Source organism: Octopus bimaculoides, chromosome 5 (assembly GCF_046866305.1).
Source record: "Octopus bimaculoides isolate indiv1 chromosome 5, ASM4686630v1, whole genome shotgun sequence".
Taxonomy (NCBI): domain Eukaryota; kingdom Metazoa; phylum Mollusca; class Cephalopoda; order Octopoda; family Octopodidae; genus Octopus; species Octopus bimaculoides.
Window position 1 is genome coordinate 40,776,841 of NC_142932.1, and position 22,359 is coordinate 40,799,199.

Here is a 22,359-nt window from a genome sequence, read left to right on the forward strand (position 1 = left end):
ATTACCGTCAAATCACCAGAGATTTGTCTTTCACTCTGCTAATGGATTCCATAAAGCTGGCTTAGAAATATTTCATCATAACATATCAACGTTTGAATTTGAAAAATATTGTAAAGGGGGAGAAATACAAAAAACAGAGCTAATTTGTTTATTCGTTCATAATAATTGGAGTACAATGAAAACATTTTATAAAATATGTACATATAATTTATAAGATACCGGCCTACATAAACCATACATTCATCATTTGTTCATTCAAAATTGTTTACATTAGTAGTATAAAAAGTTGATTGTATGTATATATGTTTGTGTGCATATGTATATTTATGAATAGCTGTCTATATGTATATAGAAACATAATTATTTACCTAAAACCTAACTTCATATAGTCTTTCAAATAATTCAAATATTCATAATGTTTGCATTCGTTGTGAATCTAAAAAATCGTAATCAATGGTATTCATGTTCACTTTTTATGTTTTGTGGAAAACTATTATTTAACTGTGGAAGAAGTCGAAATAATCGTTATTTTACAATGTAACAAACTGTTATTTAATTTACAGGAAATTATTTTTGTTCCATCGAAGATTTCACTCACTTTGTTTACGTTACGTTACGACTTTCAATCTTACTTTTTAATTCTCCAGTTTAAAGGAACTCACTTCTGCAAATTTCTCAGTATTTTTATTCTGGTAATATATCTGATTTTACGATTCCATTTGAAGGAAATCTGTCTGTATTGTTTTACTGATCAGGGTTGGAGAGGGCGTTGATGTAATATGGAGAGAAAAGCAGGATTTCAATCTAGCCACTCTTGCAGAGAAAATCATCACCCTTATAAAAGTCGTGGAACCGTGCATAGAATTCCGGCAGGCTTTCTGAGTCAGCTATGTAGACTTCAACAAGACTTTTGACAACAGATACAAGGAATTACGATGAAAGATCACCAACGTATATGGCATCTCCTGATAATATTTAATATTTCCTCAACGTCTTCAAGAGTGCGTGCAGAACGGGTTCGTCGCTCTGACCGCATCTCGGGCAGGTCAGTCCGGTGTGTATAGAACCGTGCATGTACAGCTTATCCCGAACGGGTAATGCTTCTCGATAGCACTGCCAGGCCAGGGATCTTTGGTGGTTGTCCATAGGTCCCGGCCCGAAAGTTGTCCTGAATAGGCAGGTCAGGTGTTCCTCGTCGACACCCAGCTTCTGCCCAAGATCGTCGTCACACCTCTCTTCCACTAATCCTCTATAGAACGCTTTTGTGGAATTAAAGTTGCGCAAGTTTGGTCCCAGACGGCACAGTTGCTTGAGAGCAACGCGGCACTCACGGTGCCATTCACCTAGCCTAGGTCTCTGTTTAATCCACTACTGCAGTTCGGCTAAGGAGACGATAGATAGACAGACAGACACACACACACACACACACACACACACACACAGACAGACAGACAGATAGATAGATAGATAGATAGATAGATAGATAGATAGATAGATAGATAGATAGATAGATAGATAGATAGATAAATAGATAGATAGATAGACAGACAGACAGACAGGTAGACAGATATATTGAAAGATGGATAATAGTTAATAGTTCGCAATACGATCATTTTGAACCATACTCGTCCTCGAAAATCAGCAAAATGAAAGTCCTATGTATGTGTGTGTGTGTGTGTGTGTATATATGTGTATGTATGTGTGCGTGCGTGTTTGTGTATGTATTTATTTAACACTTAAAAATCTGTAATCTTTCATCTGTTCATCTTGATCCCGTTTGTAGTTATAGACCAACTCATTTAAATATTCCCTGATATTTTGTACAACTTTCTTATTCCGAGAGCGAAGCTCTACGCTGCTGCCGCCCTCAACAAAATGTAAGATAATCAGTGGGGAAGTGTGTTTACAAGAGGAGAATGTGTTATTGTATAGTGTTGATGTGTTTGGAAATATTTGTACGTTGTATGGCCAAGAGGAGTGTGGCGTTTAGAGACAAACTTTATAGAATCGTCAAATATGCAGTTGTCATCTTTTTCTGTCATTTCTGATACTACTTTAATGTTTTCTACTTCCCGGAGCTAGTTCATGTCACCGCAACTCAGATATTGCTACCGTACGCGTCTCCCTTCCTTCCATTACATTTGTTGTATAAACCCTACCTTCAGCGACTTTGCACTAATCACTGCACCCGTTTCATGAAACCCTCAACGTCTGCTCTCTAGAATAACCCCCCCCCCGCCCAATGCCTTTCCTTCTGTGTTAATTGCAACGCTTCAATAGGAATATTTATGGCATTACCTCACAGGTTTAGAAGATCATTCGAAGAGAAATGGTTCTACTCCTTCACCCAGTAAGTAAACAAAACAAAATCTGTTAAATAAATTCATGAAAACAGCCGACTTGTTCACTTTTTTATTACCAGTTTGTCCTTAGAGTCAATAATTCCTGTACATAGTTAAATCTAAAGTCATGGTTCTATATCACACTGCTCGGGATTCCTAGAGGATTTTTCCAAGAATGTTCCCTCATTCGTACACACATTAATATACATTTACATATATACTCATGCGAATGCCAAAAGCAATATTCAAATTTTGCATAAACTTTATTAGGTTTTTCAGCCTTGTTCGCAAATATTTGTGTAAAAGTATGTGTATACGTCTATGTGTATGTGTGTGTGTGTGTATAATCATATATGTCGATATATACACACATCTATCCGTATACGTTTGTGTACACACGTAGCTACGTACATAAATACATACACTATTATTTATTAATAAAACATAATGATGTTCAATAAGAGGACAGACTATATTCATAAATGTTCTGTTAATAAAATCTAAGAAATCAAATATTGCATATTTGTGTATTTGTAGGCGAAAAAAATTTTTCTTTTCTTAAAAATTTGCAAAAATGATATTGCAAATATGACTGAAAGGATTTCTGGTAAAATTTATTAAATTTTCAATTTACACCTTTTAATTATACTTGGCATTCTGTTGCCATTCCATTTCCAAGTTGTTTTTCTTTACAATTAAGATTTTCTTTCTATTTTCTAATGTTTGTCTTTTTTTCTTTCTTTGTGTTTGTTTGGTGATATGTATAGCCTATGTTCAAATGTCAACAAACATAGAAATAGATTCTGTAAATGTGAGAATGAATTTTTTTTCCATTTAGATTAAGTCTCAACACCACTATTGAAAACGTTCGAATGGTACAAAAATATATCGATGGTTCCGGAGTACATATTTTGTAAGTTCAAATCTAATGCCTGACATTATGTTGTAGCTAGTAAAGCTGCTGAGCAGAGATATATAAATACAACTGCCAGAATTTTGTTCGACGGATCGATAGAAAGAAAATTAACCTGCACTCACGCTTCCCTTCTGTGTGAGTTAACTCTAGGATTGACATTAATCTGTTAGATACGAAGGTAGACAAACTGGCGGATGGTTTAAAAGGATAAAACATCGTGATATTCTGTTCCGGTTCCCCGTGCTGTGAGTTCAAATATTATTTTCTACTCTAGGCATAAGGCCCAAAAATTTTGAAGAGGGGGCCAGTCGATTAGATCGATCTCCAGTATGCAACTGGTACTTAATTCATTGACCCCGAAAGGATGAATGGCAAAGTCGACCTAGTCGGAATTTGAACTCAGAACGTAAAAACAGACGAAATACTGCTAAGCACTTCACCCGGCATGCTAACGTTTCTGTCAACTCGCCGCCGTTGTGAGTTCAAATACTGTTGAAGTTAATGCTTGGTTTTGACTCTCCCGAAGTCGATAAAAAATACTAAACGAACGAGTTGTGTTGGTGGAACTGCAAGAAGATCAAATAAGATTTCTTGCAGTATCTGTATCATGACTATTCTATTTCCAAGATGTATCAGCTTGACCATTCCATTGGATAAACATTGGTTACATGGCGAGAGGAGACCTGCATGCATGGGCAACTACCAACATTCCTCAAAACATTCTTATGACACTAGAGCCTACGTTTGTGGTGATGCAAGCAAGATCAACTCTAACCAGTAGGAATAAAATGGTTAATTAAAAGAAAAAGCAATTGCATGATCAATATTCAATTCTGTAAATTCACTCCTGTAAATTCCTCACTCTCTCCTGCAATATTTTGGTATAATTCAAGAACTACTCAGGCATACGTCCCAGATTCTCTGGCTACACCTAAGGTTTACTACATTTTGGTGTGGGGGGGGGGAGTACCTTCCTCTTTACCGCCATTCCTCAGATGAAGCTTGAAAACGTTGACGAGGGTTTGATTGGGGAGAGTTGGTATCAAATCCTCAAGGTTTTGAAAACTGTCAGGCATAAAACCACTTGCGTCACGGTCACCAGATAGAAGCAAACCGCATGTACCTCCTTACCACTCGTCAGTTACGTGGTGGTTTTATTTCATCAGGTACTCTTTCGATAACCTGACAAAAGGCCAAAAATAGGAGAGGGAGAGAGAAAGAAAGCAAAAGAGATAGACAGGAGAAGAGAGAGTGAGAGAGAGAGAGAGAGAGAGAGAGAGAGAGAGAGAGACAGACAGACAGACAGACAGACAAACAGACAGACAAACAGACAGACAAAGAGTGGAGGAGGTTAATCTGACTCAATCAAACCATAATACTTGACCACAGCTTAATTTAACAACTACGAAAGAATGAAAGGTATTTTGACAAACTTTCTATTTATTCTGCCATCTAGCATCATATACTACTACTACTACTACTACTACTACTACTACTACTACTACTACTACTACTACTACCAACACCAGCAGCACCACCACCACCACCAATACTACTATTACTAGTTATATATGTGCATGCATACACACATATACACTTATATGAATTTTGTTTCTCCGTGTTGATTGTAGCACCAATGAACAATGAAACAAAGCAGCTTGGGTATTATTGCAATTTGCTATGCCTTAGATCCTGTAATATCTTTCAAAACAAACAACATTTAGTTGCTTGTCAGGAAGATATATCGGATTCTCTGGAGAAAGAAAATTTAATTAAGTGCGTTTTCTGATATGTCGATGTTATGATATCTGACTGTAATTATGGAATATTTGTCCAATATAATAATAATAATAATGCCGTTTGGACAGAAATTGTCTTTTCCCACTGCTCTGTCATTAGTATCAGATCATTTACTAGATACATTATCAATACTGTACTTGACTTTAGTGGTATAACCTAAGCTGGTGCCTTTAAATGTTTACCTTTGATGCTGGAATATCAATCAACTGAAACCCCCATAACTTTGTAATTTATATGCAGTTGAGATATCAAACGAACTTTTTCAAATGCCTCCCCAAAAGTGGCATAAAGAGAAATCCTAGATACTTCTTCATCAATGACAAAGAGTTAGATAACGAGCTCATTTCTAGGTTGCATTTCATGAATATTTATTGGTTTGATTAATTAAAATCTTTAGATATGAGGGTCAGTAAAAATATATTAGATAGAGTTAGGATCTTTAAAAAATACATAAAAACAAGGTGAAAAACCGTGGAATCCAGTTTCCGTTCCGTGTGTTTGGAAATGGTTTTTGCATAAAACAGCTTTGTGATGTTATCCAGACGTGTAGATAATGAATGGCAGAAGCAGTAGAACAATGAATTAAAAACGTTGTTGCATTATTTAGTTATGTCCCTTTAGATTCTGAATAAAGCATCCGAACGAGGCTTATTTATTTGCTTTCTCATCTTGCCAGAGGTTAATAAGATATGTACGAATCAAATATAATAAACTCGGGATAATAAACTGAACAAAGCTCTTCTCAAAAGTCTATGCCATTCTGATTCACTTAGAAATTATTATTTTTCCAGTAGTCTTATGTTTATTGCGTGCTTTCACAGTACTACTGTGAGCTTTTGCATATATCGGGTAATTTGTTTTAGTAATCTGTTTCCTTCAGTTTTCTTTGCTGCATTGTATTGCAATAATGTATGGAAAGTACTCAACATAAAACGTGGGCTAGATGTAGAGTTGTTTGTTGTATAATGTGTTGTTTTATGTGTTAAAATACTAGAAGTTTCAAGTCAGTATTTGTTTGTAAGTTTTTATAATTAATCTAATGACATGTCTTATTATTATCATTTCTCTTTATCACAGGCTTTGTTGGAGCTTGCATACGTAGCGGGCTTACGACATGCAGTTTACGGTACCATGTTATCCGTTCTTTTCAGCTACTTAATACATTCCTGATCATTCAGGTCGTGCCAAGCAGGTAAACTTTTGTAACAGTTCTACTGGACACTCTATTCCAATTTCTTTTATATTCCTCTTGATGCCTTCTGATACTGTTTCCAAAGACCCAACAATAATTGACACTATGTTCACCTTCTTCATTTTACATAGCCGGGCTATTTCGTACTGAAGTTGTATCTATCTTTTCGCTTTCCTTCTTGTCCATTCGTGGGTCAAAGGAGCATGCAACATCAACTATATAGCATATGTGGTACACCTTGTCCACCTCCTCTAGGTCCGGTCTGTTATGCTCTAGCACCTGATCTGTTTGGATTGGGAAATCCCAGAGGATTTTGCTAGCCTCCAACTCCGCCAATCTCCGCGGTTTCTTCTCATACCACGTCTTTCCTCATTCTAGCCCCCACTTTTCGCACATTTTCCTGTGTAGCACTTTCGCAATTTGGTCAAGTCGCCACAATTTGTAGTGGTTTGGGGCAAAGTCGAGGGCATTTGTTCGTGATATGGACAATGGTTTCATCCACTCTATTGCAGATGCGGCACAGCAGCGACACTTGCTCATTCCTAAGGTTGACCCTCCAATCCATGGCCAAAACTTGATCTTGCACCACCAGTATATTGCTCTTGGTCTCTTTTTTTAGGGTTCCTTTCCTCAGCCAATCCCACCTATGTTTTCCCTTTTTTCTCTGCTCTCAATACTCCCTCGTTCCTAATTATCGCTAGCAAGGTTTCCTTACTTTGGGACAGGTATCTCACTAAGCTTTCCAGTTCGATACGCACACAGTCTTCCACACCTATCACTCCCCTTCTTCCATTTGCTCTCTTCATGTATATGCGATCAATGACTGCACGTGAACAATGGGCTCTATGCATCGTTAGGAGCTTTCTTGACTTCCTGTCCATCTCCTTTAGCTCCTCTTCTGTCCACTTCATGATTCCAGCACCATACCGAACGACTGCGACTACGCGCGAGTTTATTGCCGAAATAATGTTGCCGACATTCAGCTTTGAAGCCAATATTTTCTCACTCGCTACAAGTACTCTCTTTTTGTCTTTTCCGTCATGTTGTGGTGTTTGATTCCATCTGTCTCTAGTATTTCCAGGTATTTATAGTTAGATTGAGGTTGAATTGTCTTCATCATTTCACCACTTGGCAACTATATGCCTTCTGTCCTAGCAAACTTTCCTCGTCACATCATTTCATCACTATTATTATTATTATTGTTCAGTAGTTTTATTTTTATAACGTGCTTTCACTTCACTACCGAGCGTAGCTCTGTGCGCCTTGGGTATGTGCTGTGGTTTGCTGTGGTGCTCTTATGGTTACTGTATTGAAAGTGTTTTGCGTAGGATGTGTGCAGTGCCCAGTAGTGCAATTTTCTGTATTTTATATATATTTGTAAGTCCTGGTGTTTTTGCTACGTATTTGTCTGAATATTTTTTATTATACCTAAGGCACCTACTATAATAGGAATTGTTTCTGTTTTTAGATTCCACATTCGAGTTACCTCCATTTCCAGGTCTTTGTATTTTGTTAGATTCCACATTCAAGTTACCTCTATTTTATTATTATTATTATCATTATTATTATTATTATTATTATTATTATTATTATTATTATTATTATTATTATTATTATTATTATATATTATTATTATTATATATTATTATTATTATTATTATTATTATTATTATCATTATTATTATTATTATTATTATTATTATATATTAATATTATTATTATTATTATTATTATTATTATTATTATTATTATTATTATTATTATTATTATTATTATTACTATATTTGTTGTTGTTGTTGTTGTTGTTGTTTTACTTTTCAGAGCACTCAGTCTTGTTTGCTCTGGTTGATTCTGTGAGAGCGGACAGCAGCCTGTGCCAGAAGTCTCACAGGGTCTCTTTGTACACATTTTAAGTTTTGATATTTTGTTGTTAATTATCGTAGCATCCACGTACCAATCTCAAAATTCTAGGTGTCCACAAAAAAGCAGTTTTTGAGGCTTGCTCTGTTCTCATGACAAATTCCGATTTTTTTGACATATTACTCGAACTTGATTGTTAGTGCTCCGAGTGCCTCAAGGATCTCTCGTATGGATGTTTTGCACATAAAAGCACTCCTATTATATCGTTAGTAGACAGAATTGTCTGCTACGGGTGCCGGAACTGCCAGATCACGTGATTTTGACGACTGACCTGTGCCCCCAACACCACTGACCTTGTGCCTTAATTTGCAACAAATGTTATTATTGCTGGGTGTCAGAATCGTTACCTCACCTGTAAATTACTTGCCCTTTAAATTCCGAGTTCAAATTACGTGGAGATCGATTTAGCCTCGTAACCTTTTGTGGTCCATGACATAAATACCAACTGGGCACTGGCGGTGATGTAATCGACAAGTCCTCTACCTCCACATTTTCAAACCCGGTACATGTAATAGATAAAATTATTATCATAATAATAATAATAATAATAATAATAATAATAATAATAATAATAATAATAATAGTCAAGACGAAGAGTGCGATTCGATTGTATAGATGCTTCATTCGTTGAACAATATTTCGACAGTACGTCTGTCTTTGTCAAGTTCAAAACAAAAGGTGATTAAAAATTCAAAATTTCAGAAATTTAAACGTAAACTATGAACGAGAGTAACCAGCGTCCATACGTTGACGGAATGACATCAGTTTTTAAGTTTTATAACAGGCAGAAAGAAAGAAAAAAATAGAAAAAGAAAGACGACAAAAAAAAAAGGAAAGAAAAAGAGAGAAAGAAGAATTTTCGGTCAAACAGTTTTGAATAAATTTGATGATATTCTCCTGTCATCTTATTCATTCCTCCAGGGCGTGATGTTAATAACCCGCAAACATATTTCTCCTCATACATTCTGAGAAGTGAAAGTGAGGTAGATTCAGAATATTTTTTCAGAATATGCACTTTCAAAATCTTCTTCAAATCTGCTGCCGCTTGAAACGAAATGTTCAGCAAGTTCTGTTGAACTACTGTTCTTGTGCCTGACGTCGAATCTGTGCCCATTCAACCTTTTGTTTAATTGTTCTGTTGTACAACCAACATAAATCAAGTTGTGTTTCGTGCAATCTGCAGCGTACACAAAATGGGAATATTTACAGGTTCCCCCTTCTGAATAAATCATAACATTTTTGCTATGATTTCTTTGTTTTGCAGACTACATTTTCCAACATTTATGCAATAGTTTCTAAGTATGCATTCTTCTTTTAATCTTCGGATGAATTATATATTTTTTAATACCGGTCTCTCACTAATTATGGAATATAAAAAAGAATTACATTATAGCAGAAAATCTCTTTTAAGCTGGTGATGTCAAGCAATAGTAATAACCAGCTAGTTTTATACCATGAGAGAGGATTCCCCTTTACAACCTCAAAAAATTCAAAATACTTCTTAAGCTGCTAATTTCAAACTGTGTAGACATGAAAACACTGATAAATTTTACAGAAACAATTTTCAGTATCATTATCCTTTCTTTCTGTAGCATGACGATCATAGATTTCTTTTTAATACACACTGGACACCACACCAAATTGAATAATTTTTTTGAAACATTTTCTTCAAATTTGCAAACATTATTACCGTCTTCATTGAATCTTCCAAACATTTATTACTGGTGTTACCTGTGAATACAATACATTTCTCAGAAACTATTTTTTTTCGCCGTTTCTTTTTTTAAGTAATTTGTGATTGAGTTTGCAGTCTCATTAGATATGTTCTCTAATTCAATCAGTTTTGACTCTTAACAACTATTCTTCCAGTTAATGTTCTGATTAAACGAAATAACTTTATTGAATTGTGATTACTTCCATCAGTTGCAATTCCACTTGTTTTATTTTCTTTGAGAATTTTCAAGGTAACATTCATAAAATATGCTGCATGCACATAGTTAACACTTCCAAATCTTTTTGCTCGAGCTCTGGAATGTTTTTTCCACATCAGAATCATATAAAGCGTTTTTAAGTTTGGCCAGCAACAAAGTAACTGTCATAATTGTCAACTCACGTAAGGCGGCGAGCTGGTAGAATCGTTAGCACGCCGGGCGAAATGCTTAGCGGTATTTCGTCTACCGTTACGTTCTGAGTTCAAATTCCGCTGAAGTCAACTTAGTCTTTCATCCTTTCGGGGTTGATAAATTAAGTAGCAGTTACGCACTGGGGTCGATATAATCGACTTAATCCATGTGTCTGTCCTTGTTTGTCCCCTCTATATTTAGCCCCTGGTGGGCAATAAAGAAATAGGAAACGTTGGCACGCCGAGCGAAATGCTTGGCGGCATTTCGTCTGACTTTCATCATTTCGGGGTCGATAAATTAAGTACCAGTTGCGTACTGGGGATCGATCTAATCGACTGGCCCCTTCCCAAAAAATTTCAGGCCTTGTGCCTAGAGTAGAATAGAATTGTCAACCCACGTAAATAATATTCGTGAGGTTACTACATTACGGGTAACAATTGTTCAAGCGACGAAAATACAACACAAAATAAATGCTACAATTTCAAAATGAAAACTATCAGATTTCTATAACAAATGCGATAATTGTGCAGATGATAGTATTACTGCTGCTGCTGGTGGTGGTGGTGGTGGTGGTGGTGGTGCAATTCCATGTCACCATCCTTAAAATAATATTTTATTTGTGTTTTAAATAGTAGTAATGTTTATACATAGATATTTACAATGTTTACACATACATATTTACAATGACTACATTATTGTTTTGTTTAAAATGACAAATATTTTTCTTCTCAAAAAACAAATCCATTGCATAAGCTCCAAAACATTCGATACAAATTACCTTATGATTATTGTATATATGCTTATAGGCGCAGGTACGGCCGTGAGGTGAGAAGTTTTCTTCCCAGCCACATGGTTCCGGATTGAGTCCCATTGCATGACACCTTCTACTGTAGTCCCAAGCCGACGAGAGCCTTGTGAGTGGATCTGGTAGACGGAAACTAAAAGAAGCACATCGAATATGTACGACGCACTGAAACCCCTTCAAGGCGGTGCTTCAGCATGGTCGAAGTCCAGTGACTGAACCAATCAACAGATGAAAGATAATGCCACAAGCATTATCTTGATGCCAAAAGCATATTTTCAAAGCTATCCATCATATGACTCATAACACATTAGTATACAATAATGCACGTGACTGGGGAGCACGTTTCAGTAGAACAAGGCACCGATTGTTAGCTTCGAAAATTATTTGCCGCTAAGTTTACAACACCATATATGGGGGCACGTGAATTACATGACAGCGTATATATGTTCACGTGATTTACCAGGTGAGAATTAACTAAACGAGACTTATAAGGCTTCCTGCACGTTTCTATCCAGGTTTTATTTTATCATTACAGTTTTTTGCTGTTGTTTTCTTTTTTCTTTCTTTTTATGTTTGTTTGTTTGTTTTTAACTGTTGGAAATAAAATCCTAGGCTTTTGAAGAATTTTGAAATTACTTTGGAAAGAAGATTTTCGAGAACAAAATGGATGACATGTAGAGAATATGGTACTTCTGCACTCCATCCCTCTTTATCACGGTTCTAACAGACAGCGACATGCATTTCTAATGGTAATTTTCTCAACAGCTTTTCTCCTATGAATAAACATCCACCTGCTCTTAAACTGGTAAACTCCAAACACTCAATTATCTTTTTATCTTTGCCGCGACATGTTAAAACACTTTGGTCACTTGGTTCGCAAATCACTAATCAAATATACAGGCTAATAATCAAAGCCGAGTGGAAACCAATAACTATTGCATCATGGGTAAAAAAAGAAGACAGCCAAACAACAATAGAACTGGTGTAATTGAAGTGTTTTTTTTTTTTTGTTTTTTCAAAAATTCAATTAAAAACCTTTGAAACGAAGCTGTTTTTAATTAGAAATCAGTCAAAAATGATTTCATGTCTTTTTTTCTGTTTTATAATTTGGTTTTATGTTATTTATTATCTTGTTTGTTACTCATTTTTATAGTCCAGCCGTTTTACACACACACAGAATCATATATATGCGCACACAGTGCCACGTAAACACTCACACACTCACATAGACACCGAGGCACATATACATGTCCTCATTCTAGAGCGTCAGATGTTTGTTTGAACCCATTCCCTATTGAGTAAATAATGATGTAAATTGAGTGCTGTGTAAAATATCATTGCTGTGAGAAGGACAGCCACATTCGTTCTGATGGTAACACAGCAGCCATTTATGTACTACGTCAAGAAAAAAAAAGGGGGCGCAGACACGACTCTCTGGCAAGCAAGCTCGCTTCATTTGAATGTGAGTTCAGTCAAGCAGTATGATACATTGGTTTAGCATCTTCTGTCATGCGTACTGGTGGAGCAATACCTTGCAAGAGAAATTTAGAAAATGGAACATAATATGATATAATATAATATATAAGGTGATTACGTCACGTGATCGATCAGACCATCGGATGTCACACATCGCTGGTTACAACGCGTCTTGATTGTTTTGGCTTTCAAATGATGCCATGCCGCTACTGGGGAAGCAGGCCAACATTCCCTTTGATCGGAAGGTTAGCTCGTCGATGGGTGACCAATGTACAGCTGAGTAGCCGGCAGCAACGGGAAATGATATGTTTTGCTCAAGAGCACAACGCGCCTCTTGGTCCAGACAACGCACTTTCATACACACACATATACACACACATACACACACACACACACACACCTATATATATATAGTAATATACATACATACATGTGTGTGCGTGCTTGTGTTTATTAACCCTGTGAATAATCAGATCTACAAATACATATTCATAGCGATTGTTATTAATGCCATCACAATTTACTTCTTAGTTGAAGCGATAACACTAATTTACATATTAAATTATTATTAAATATTTTATGTACGAAATGTGTAAAATCTAAGTTCCGTGACAACAAGAAAACGTATATGGCTGGTATAGATGTGTATAGTTGGTAAAGGCAAATAAGTCATATACACTCTATACTTAGCATAAAACTGGACCACTCAACATAAGGCAGAGATCGGTGACATCAGAAATGTGTGACAAGTTGAAGAAGAAAACTAGAGTAACCTAAAGATCCCTCGATGGGACGTTCATTTAAAGAAAGTCAAGTTGTAGCAAATGATAAGAAGGCACAGAAGATAGACGTTTGTCTGAATTAGCTCACTGCGTGATATCTCACCACACCTGATACTACGGTACCTTGGTGGTGAGATGAGCTTATCTTTATCAGAGTGAATTTATCAAAGGCACTTACTCACCATTTACAGAAATCATGACTGAAAGACTTAAAAGAATTCGTTTGTAATGTGCTTCCAGGTGGCAATTCCAAAGAAAAACATCTTTGGAAACGTGAGTTAGACATAAGCTTCTGTATCAAACAAGACCCTCTTGGGGTTATGTCAAATGAAGTTATTCACAACCGACAGAAGCAACGGAAAAGAAAGCATGGTCTGTTATTAATCTTCATTGTAAAAAAAGTGATTATTAAAACGATAATGTTATTCAAATCATCGCCAAGGTATTCGTTCTCTCTCTCTGTGAAAAAATGAAGTTGCTTGCATATGCTTCTACAAGTCCTAAACCGAAGAGGGAATATTTGAACCTTTTGGTACCAACCGGCTCGCGACTGCCTTACTTTCTGTGATAGACATATTATGATCTAACATGATCTAAATTTAAGCCTTCCGAGCAAAGTTTTAGGTTCCAAACACCAGATAAACGATTACAAAATATTTTACTAGATACGTCCTACATTTTTTCTGAGATGCGAAATTTATATGATGTACACTGCTTGAATTAATCAGATAGGAGTCCTCATCAACGTGGAGACACCAGTCCAGCTGATATAAACAGTAAAACATCATATACACCGTTATTATCAAAATTGACTGAAATAGCAAGATATTTTAACATAAGCATGGTAATAAGATAGTTAAAGCGATCTAAATTAAAATTTTCCATCACAATTTCATGCTAAGTTCCAAACATTAGCGTAGTATTGACAAAGTGATTTTACTAAATTTTCGAGTATTTTTAAAATTAATTGCGACAAAAGCATTGTATTTCAGCAGAATTGTGGTAACAAAAGTTGACAAAATTATCTAAATTAAAACCTTCCATCAAAATTCTATGCTAATTTGTATTGCAAACACCAGCTTAATAATGAGTGAGTTATTTAACTAAATGTTCATTATCTTAAAAATTAATTGAAACAAAGACAATGTATTTCAAAAGAAATATGCCAACAAAAGTGTTAGGGGTCATCCAAATTAAAAACCTTACATGGAAATTTCATGGTAATTAATGTTCCAGACACCACGTTAATAATGACACAGTAATTTTACTAAATACGTCAATATATTCAAAATTTATTTGAACAAAAGCAGCGTATTTCTACAGAACTATGATAACGAAACATTTAAGCGATTGCTCGAGATTCTATGCGAAGTAGTCAGTTCTCCAACTAATCACACACCTTAATGTCTTCAAAGAAGAAAGACTTATTATGGTGTGGGTGTCCTAAGTACATGACAGTTGAATAATTGAAAATGTGATCCTTCTGATTCAGTTTCTTGTCATTTGTCTACTCGACTGAGCCTGATTTGTGAACCATGCAACAACAGCAACAACAATATCAAACATGCTGAAACATAAGACAGGTCTCCGTTTTTGTTGTCGATGTAGAGTCATGAAAGAGTCATTAAGTTGATAAGAATCACGTATTGAATAGCTTAGCTTTTGAGTCACTTTATAAAGCTTTGCCGGTTAATAATTGAAGCAAGGGAAATGTCCTTCTTAACGCGAAACACCATTTCCAACTCACAATACAAGACCCGTTGACAGATTTCGGGCGCAATATTGAGGAAGGTGGTTTCGTACCGAGTGTAAAGGAGCTAAAGTAGAAAAGTGGGGCAGGAACGGGTTTCTCGTTGTAGAGAAGATACATAGTTGCGCCAGTGGAAAAGGAAGAAAGAATGGTGGGGATGATGTCAAGGTACAAGAATGTAGATGGAGAAAGAATAAAGAATGGCTGGGTGGGAGATAGGTTTACAAGAGTTTAAAGGAATGTGAGTAGAGATAGGGACAGAACTGAGAGTAAAGAATGGTGGACGTGGGTGGGGGTGTGAACGATGATGATTCTCAGTCTGAGAGAATCTAAGGAAAATTGGAGTGAGTGAGGCAGGAGAAGGATCTGATAGGTGGTAATACATAAAAAGTGGTGGGGCACACGTACGCGCATGTGCTTGTGTTTGTGTTTGTCCCCAACTACCGCTTTACAACTAGTATTGGTGTCTTTACGCCTCCGTAACTTAGCGGTTCAGCGAAAGACATCGAAAGAACAAGTCCTTCAGACTTTAATCGATAAGCATTGGAGTCGATTCTTTTGACTAAAGATTCTTCAAGGTGGTGCCCCAGCATGGCCGCAGTATAATGACTGAAGCACGTAAATACTGAAAGATAACGGTAAAAGTTGTGAGCCTTTTTAAAACCTTGCTGTCCTAAAAAAAAACAAAATAAAAGCAAAAAATAAACATTAAAAACATACTTAAGATGCTTTCTCATGTCTCTTCAAAGTAAAGTGATGCAGCAACAGAGACACCAGCAGGCGTCTGTAAAATTACGACATACTCATATGCAACTGCATCTATTCTGCAACCGAACCGAGTGTAGCAAGTTTTATTTGATTTTCAATAGCTGAGAAGAAAATATAACTATTTCCAAGATAGAGTTTCTTTGCCTTTAATGCTTTCTACATATTTTTTTCTTCTTTTTTATGGACCGAAGCAGTATTTCTCACAACATAACACATATATAAATGTAGCAGTCATAAAAATTGCTTCCTCGCTATCTTAACCAAATAAAAATGTTTTTACTGCTTTTAAACTCATAGATACAACCTGGCGATTCTCTTTATTCTTTTACTGATTTCTATCACTGGACTGTGGCCATGGTATGGGCAGTGCCTTCAAAGGTGCTGACTTACCATATTGGCTCCAATATTTATTTCAGTCTGGTGCATATTTTATCGTCCTCTAACGTCAGACTGCTATGTTACAGAACACAATAAGAAACAGTATAAACAACACTGGTTTCTATAAAGCTGGTGTGAACGTGTGCACAGACAAACCGTCGGTCACTGATGACTCCTGGATTTGAGAGTAAGTGCGCTATATCTCTGCATGTCATAAGAAGTAGTACGTAATAGCATTTAGCCACCACCGCTGCGGGACGATTTTCGTATGTTATAGCAGCGTTTCTGTGTTTTTGATACTGTGAACGTCTATTAGAGATGCTATATGAGGATGAAATACCACAGCTAATTAAGCTTTTAAACATGTATCTACTTTCAATATAATACACATGTTGCTATTTTAAACTGACACTACTTTTGTGGCTCATAGCGAATTAACATCGTTCTGTTAACCTACGCTACTGTTGTTTTTTTATTGATTACCTACAGCTTTGTCCTCACTGAATAAACTCATTATCAAAGTCATTCTACCTATGACCATCCTGCCGTTAAAATGAGTTTTCTACTTAAGAATACGTTGTCCAATGTTCCTTATTTGTTTTTAGGATGTAAAAAGCTAACACACGAAAATTTGGATACTATCTCTTGGAGATTGAGCAACCTCACAGTTCCATCATTTGTAATTGTTGCTATTGTTGATGATTAATCTGAGATCAACACTGATAGAGCAGACCGAGGAGGAAAGGTATTCTAGCCTCGACAATCACCTTTGTATTTAACATAGAATACATATTAGAATAATAGGTGGCCAATTGGAAGCGTCGTCAGCGCATTGGATAGATTACTTTGTATGAATCACTCCAGCTCTCTGCTCTACTACTTTCGGGGTAAACAAAGTACCAGTCCTATAATGGAATCAGCTCTTATTCACCTTCTTTGTATTTTCTTTCTTTCGCCTATTCAGAAGAAATTGATTGTGGTCAGATCAGGAACGGATTGGGTTCCACCAGGTCTGAAACTGTCTTTACATGCCGCCGCATGTCACAGCCATGACATCTACAATTTCATTAAAATGTTATGATCTTATATCGTGGCATGACATATCTAGAATTATATTATTATGCCACATATAATTTCTTTACTCATAGACAGGATGTAGTTCAAGGAAGTTTTAACTGTTATTTCTAGCGAACTGTGAAGCCATGTAGAGACTCTTTCTCCTATTCGTAATCTAATAGGTGTTTCATTAACGTGCACTAGAAAAATCAAGTATTTCTATAGGTTTAATGAAGCCGTCTTTGCAATCATCTGACAATGCGTTACCAGTTGTTCTGGGGCCGTAATTCTTATTAGAAACTCTGTGAGTGATAATTACCGAAGAACATGCTTCATTAATCTGATCACACTTCGACATTGAATACCAGGTGGATAGTTACTCATCTATGAAGGAATCCACGATAACTATTGAAAACATGACTATGGTGGAATTATCGCAAGATTTTATTAGTTTGTTAATCAATGGATGTATAGAACATTTTATTATAGTCAGTATTGGTTAGCAGAAGCAGTGGAGCAGTTGATGGAATTCATTGTGCTGTTTCGATATATTCCTTCATGTTTCTGAATTGTTGTGTCAGCTTTGATTTTCATTATTCTTGTTTCCAACAAAATAAACTGCCATAAAGTACCAGTGAACTATTGGGGATGATGTAATCTACAACACCTTTCTTTCTCAAACTGTGTCGCCTTGTACTTGAGTCAGAAACTTAACTATATCTGCTGAGTTCAAATTCAACTGAAGTCAACTTCCTTCTAGTTTTTTTTCTTCTAGAGTTGATAAAAGTACCAGTGACATACGAGGTTCGAAGAAATTACTAATATTCGCCTCACAAAATGTCTTCTTATATGCATGCTAGGCTAGAAAGCATTGCAATCAGTAGTCACGTGACTCGTAATTCTTCCCTCCCAGTATTTCCCAATGATTTGAGGGCCTACCACGTTTCAGCCACTTAACGACAGGGTAGTGCATATGGTTTGTTGTAGGAGACCCATTGTTGGGAAGTGGAACTGAGTCTCAAAGAACGTGTGTCAGAAAGAGAGAGGTGGAAGAAGGATGAGGAATAATAACACTTATACCAATAATGATACTCAACACCACTCATACTGCATTGGTATATGTATGCGTCTGCGTGTGTTTACATAAATATAGTTTTATGAATACATGTGTATGTATATAACTATTTAAATTTGTGTGTGTGTGTGTGTGTGTGTGCGTGCGTGCGTGTGCATGCATATATATATATATATATATATATATATATATATATATATATATACAATGGTGGACTGGGTCTAAAGGTATTGGTTGCCAGGAGACTAGGCGGGGGCAGCCGAAGCTACAATGCTATCATTTAATTTTTCTTATTTTTTTAATTAAAAGTATTCTTTTCAACTGTCTACAAACACAGCCAGGCTGAAATAATGCATTCTTCCAGGAGTGAATAGAAAATTCACAAACTTGAGGGAATGGGCCCCTTAGATACTAACATGGGTTCCCATATATGGATTCTAATGGCCCAGGGGCCCACTTGCTATCGGGCAAACCGCAACCTGGCCAGTCCGCCACTGTACATATATATATATATATATATATATATATATATATATATGTATATATATATATATATATATATATATATAGAGAGAGAGAGAGAGAGAGAGAGAGATAAATAGATAGATAGATAGATAGATAGATAGATAGATAGATAGATAGATAGATAGATATACGAGCTACTAATAATTTCTTGTTTTGGAGACGCAGATCTGGATAGGTCTTTATAAGACGCCTTGTGTCCCCAAGCAATATGGGGACTCTGAGCATATAGTCTATTCAAAAGGCCAATCAGAATGCTGGTAAAAGTGAAATCACGAGAATCTAGTATGTCCATTAAATGATATATTCATACAGACACAAGCACACACAAACACACACACAGATACACATACATATATAGTTAAATATATGCTCTTAAAGCCACTGACGTCTTAACGTACTGGTACACACCTACTGCTTAACCATATCTATTAATATAATATCTATATGATAGTATGTTATTGAAGACTCAACAGCCGTTATCTATGCACAGAAACAATTGTTGTGATCTGTGATTAAAGTTTGTTCATTCCATCTTCTTGTTTTATAAAATTTTATATCGGCATATAAATACATATAGTGTATGTAGATATACATACGCGATATATGTATTATGCGTGTGTGTGTGTGTCTGTGTGTGTGTGTGTGTGTGTGTGTGTTTGTGTGTGTGTGTGTGTGTGCGTGTGTCTCTATGCCTGCTTGTATATATGTATATTTATACAAACACATACATACAAATACATATATATCGAAATATATATCATTTCCTAAGTAGTGGTATTCAGCTACATTGAACTTCTTCAAAAATGCACACTGCTATTCTATAGAAATTTTCTTTTAACATTTCATTCCTATATAATGATGCATTGACACATCGTCGTTCGTGCAATAAATAAAACTCACGGAGATATTTAGATGTAAGTATTGAATCTCTTGTAAGATCAACACAACCTAGGTTAAGCAAGAAATATATAACACAAACCAATATATTTAGATTTGGGGGCTTCTATGTCTGTTTTTTTGTTTCTCACTCTTTTCCCTTTTCTCTCAATATATGTGTGTATATGCATGTTGTATATATATATATATATATATATATATATATATATATATATATATATATATATATATATATATATATATATACTGACGCATGCATTTATATATATATACATATACATTCACACATATATATATATGTATGTGCATATTTATATTTACTTTATAGGTATTATTCACATATTTATGTACACATATCTTTGTATATATATGTATACATATATATATATATATGTATACACACACATATATATACTTACATGTGTGTGTGTGTGTGTGTGTGTGTGTGTGTGTGTGTTCGGTTTTGCAAGAGTACGCTTTCTGACTAGAAAAATAGACTTGGAATATTAATAAGGAATATTTTAACACATATAAAAGAAATGAGTGACAGCTAAACAGAGTAGAAACATATGGAATATCTCAAGTCAGTTGCAAAGTGAAACTCCACACTGTGTTAGCTTAAATAGGTTTCAAATTATAAGTTGACAGCAAATTGGAATCTTTTTTAACAAGTCCATTGATAACAAAAAACAAAACAGTAAAGAAGCAGAAAGAAAAACTGTGTCATCTTAGCAAAGCAGAAGGAAATACTGCAACATAGAGATGTCAGCGATATTCATATCAGATGAAGTAAGATGGTGATGTTCAAACATTTTCTTGTTTGGGTTTTTTTTTTTTTTTAGTATTTTCTTTTCATCCATCTAGTGTCAATGAAGTAAAATATTAAAAGCATGTAGTTTGGGTTTATATAATCCACTGATCCATTGATCCACTCTGCAAAATTTAATACCTCGTGACTACATCATCTTGATCATCATCGTCGTTTGAACACCTAATATTCCACAAGTTCATTGGTCGGTCAGGGTTTATGAATCCAGAATTTCAATGGCCGGATGACCTCCATATCGCCAACCCTCTCGTGTTTCCAAGCAAGGTAATATTTTACCATGACCAGAATTCTTTTTGCAGAATTTTGGAAATAATTGGCACCATTGGTATGACAATTCCTCTTATTCGCAACTGTCCCTCGATGTCAAGACAAGGAGAGACAAACACACACTCACTCACACACGTACTCACATGCGCATACACACAAACACATCGAGCTTTTTTTCAATTTCTGCCTGACAAATCCACCCATAAATATTTCAGTGGCCCAGATATATAATAGTGAACACATGCATAAACTTACACACAGCTAGATTGAACATGAAACCATGTGATTGGAAAGTAAGCGTCCTAATTATATAGTTATACTGAGACTATGCATACATAAAGTCACACACATACACGCACGCGCACACAGACACATATACATTTATATGTATTAGCTGTGAACCTAATGTAAAAACGATTTTAGTAAGAACGCCCACACCTGAGACAGAAGCAGGATGCTCATGTAGAGGTAACACAACATGTCCATTGAACGGCCACTGTAACATGGAGACCGTCCTATATGAAGCAGAGGTAACAACCATAGGGCCAAATGGGCAACCAAACGTGCGAAAGTGTGTAGGAACAACTGAAGGCCTCTTCAGAACCCGCTTTAACAACCACAAGTCCTCTTTTAAGTTAGCGTATTTAACCCCGCTGCCCATATTGAAAACAACTCATCCATGTTGACTGTGCAACCTCAATCTAAACTCAACATCGTCAAACTTTGTTACTTTCAATTAAAAACTACTGCCGCTAATATGCTTGTACCCCATTGGCCTATTAGTGAGATTCTGACTTGCACCAACATCGCATCTCTCTATGTGCAGCACACAATACGAAGAACTGATGTCGCTGACCAACCAGTATAAAGAGATGATGTCGCTGAGTCCTTTATGCCGTAACCTGATGCATTAATACTGCATCAGTATACATGCCAAGCAATGGATACCTAAGCATCTAAAAGCCATCTTGATTTTCTCTCAAAACTCCACTCTGTTCCTAACATCTGATGAGATGAGTCCCTCCTACTCATGCACGAAACTTCAACCTATGTGAAGCTGAGTCAAACTATTATTATAAATATATGTACCTTTTACCAAATGTATTGAGTGCTACTCTCTTTTATTTGTACACTCACTCATATGTGTATATGCATATATGCATATATATATATATATATATATATATATATATATATATATATATATATATATATATATATATACATATATATATATACATGTATGTACGTTTTATGTGTATATGTATATCTACAAGTTTGTATGTGCATGTATACTTCCTTTCCCTGTCTTCACATCATGGCATAGTTATAATGGAGACAGGCTGTCACACAACTGGAGTCTCTTATTTTCAGTCTTCTACGAAAACTTGCCTGACCATGGGGAAATATTACCTTACTTGGTAACGGGTGAATAGTGACAACAGGAAAGCTATACGT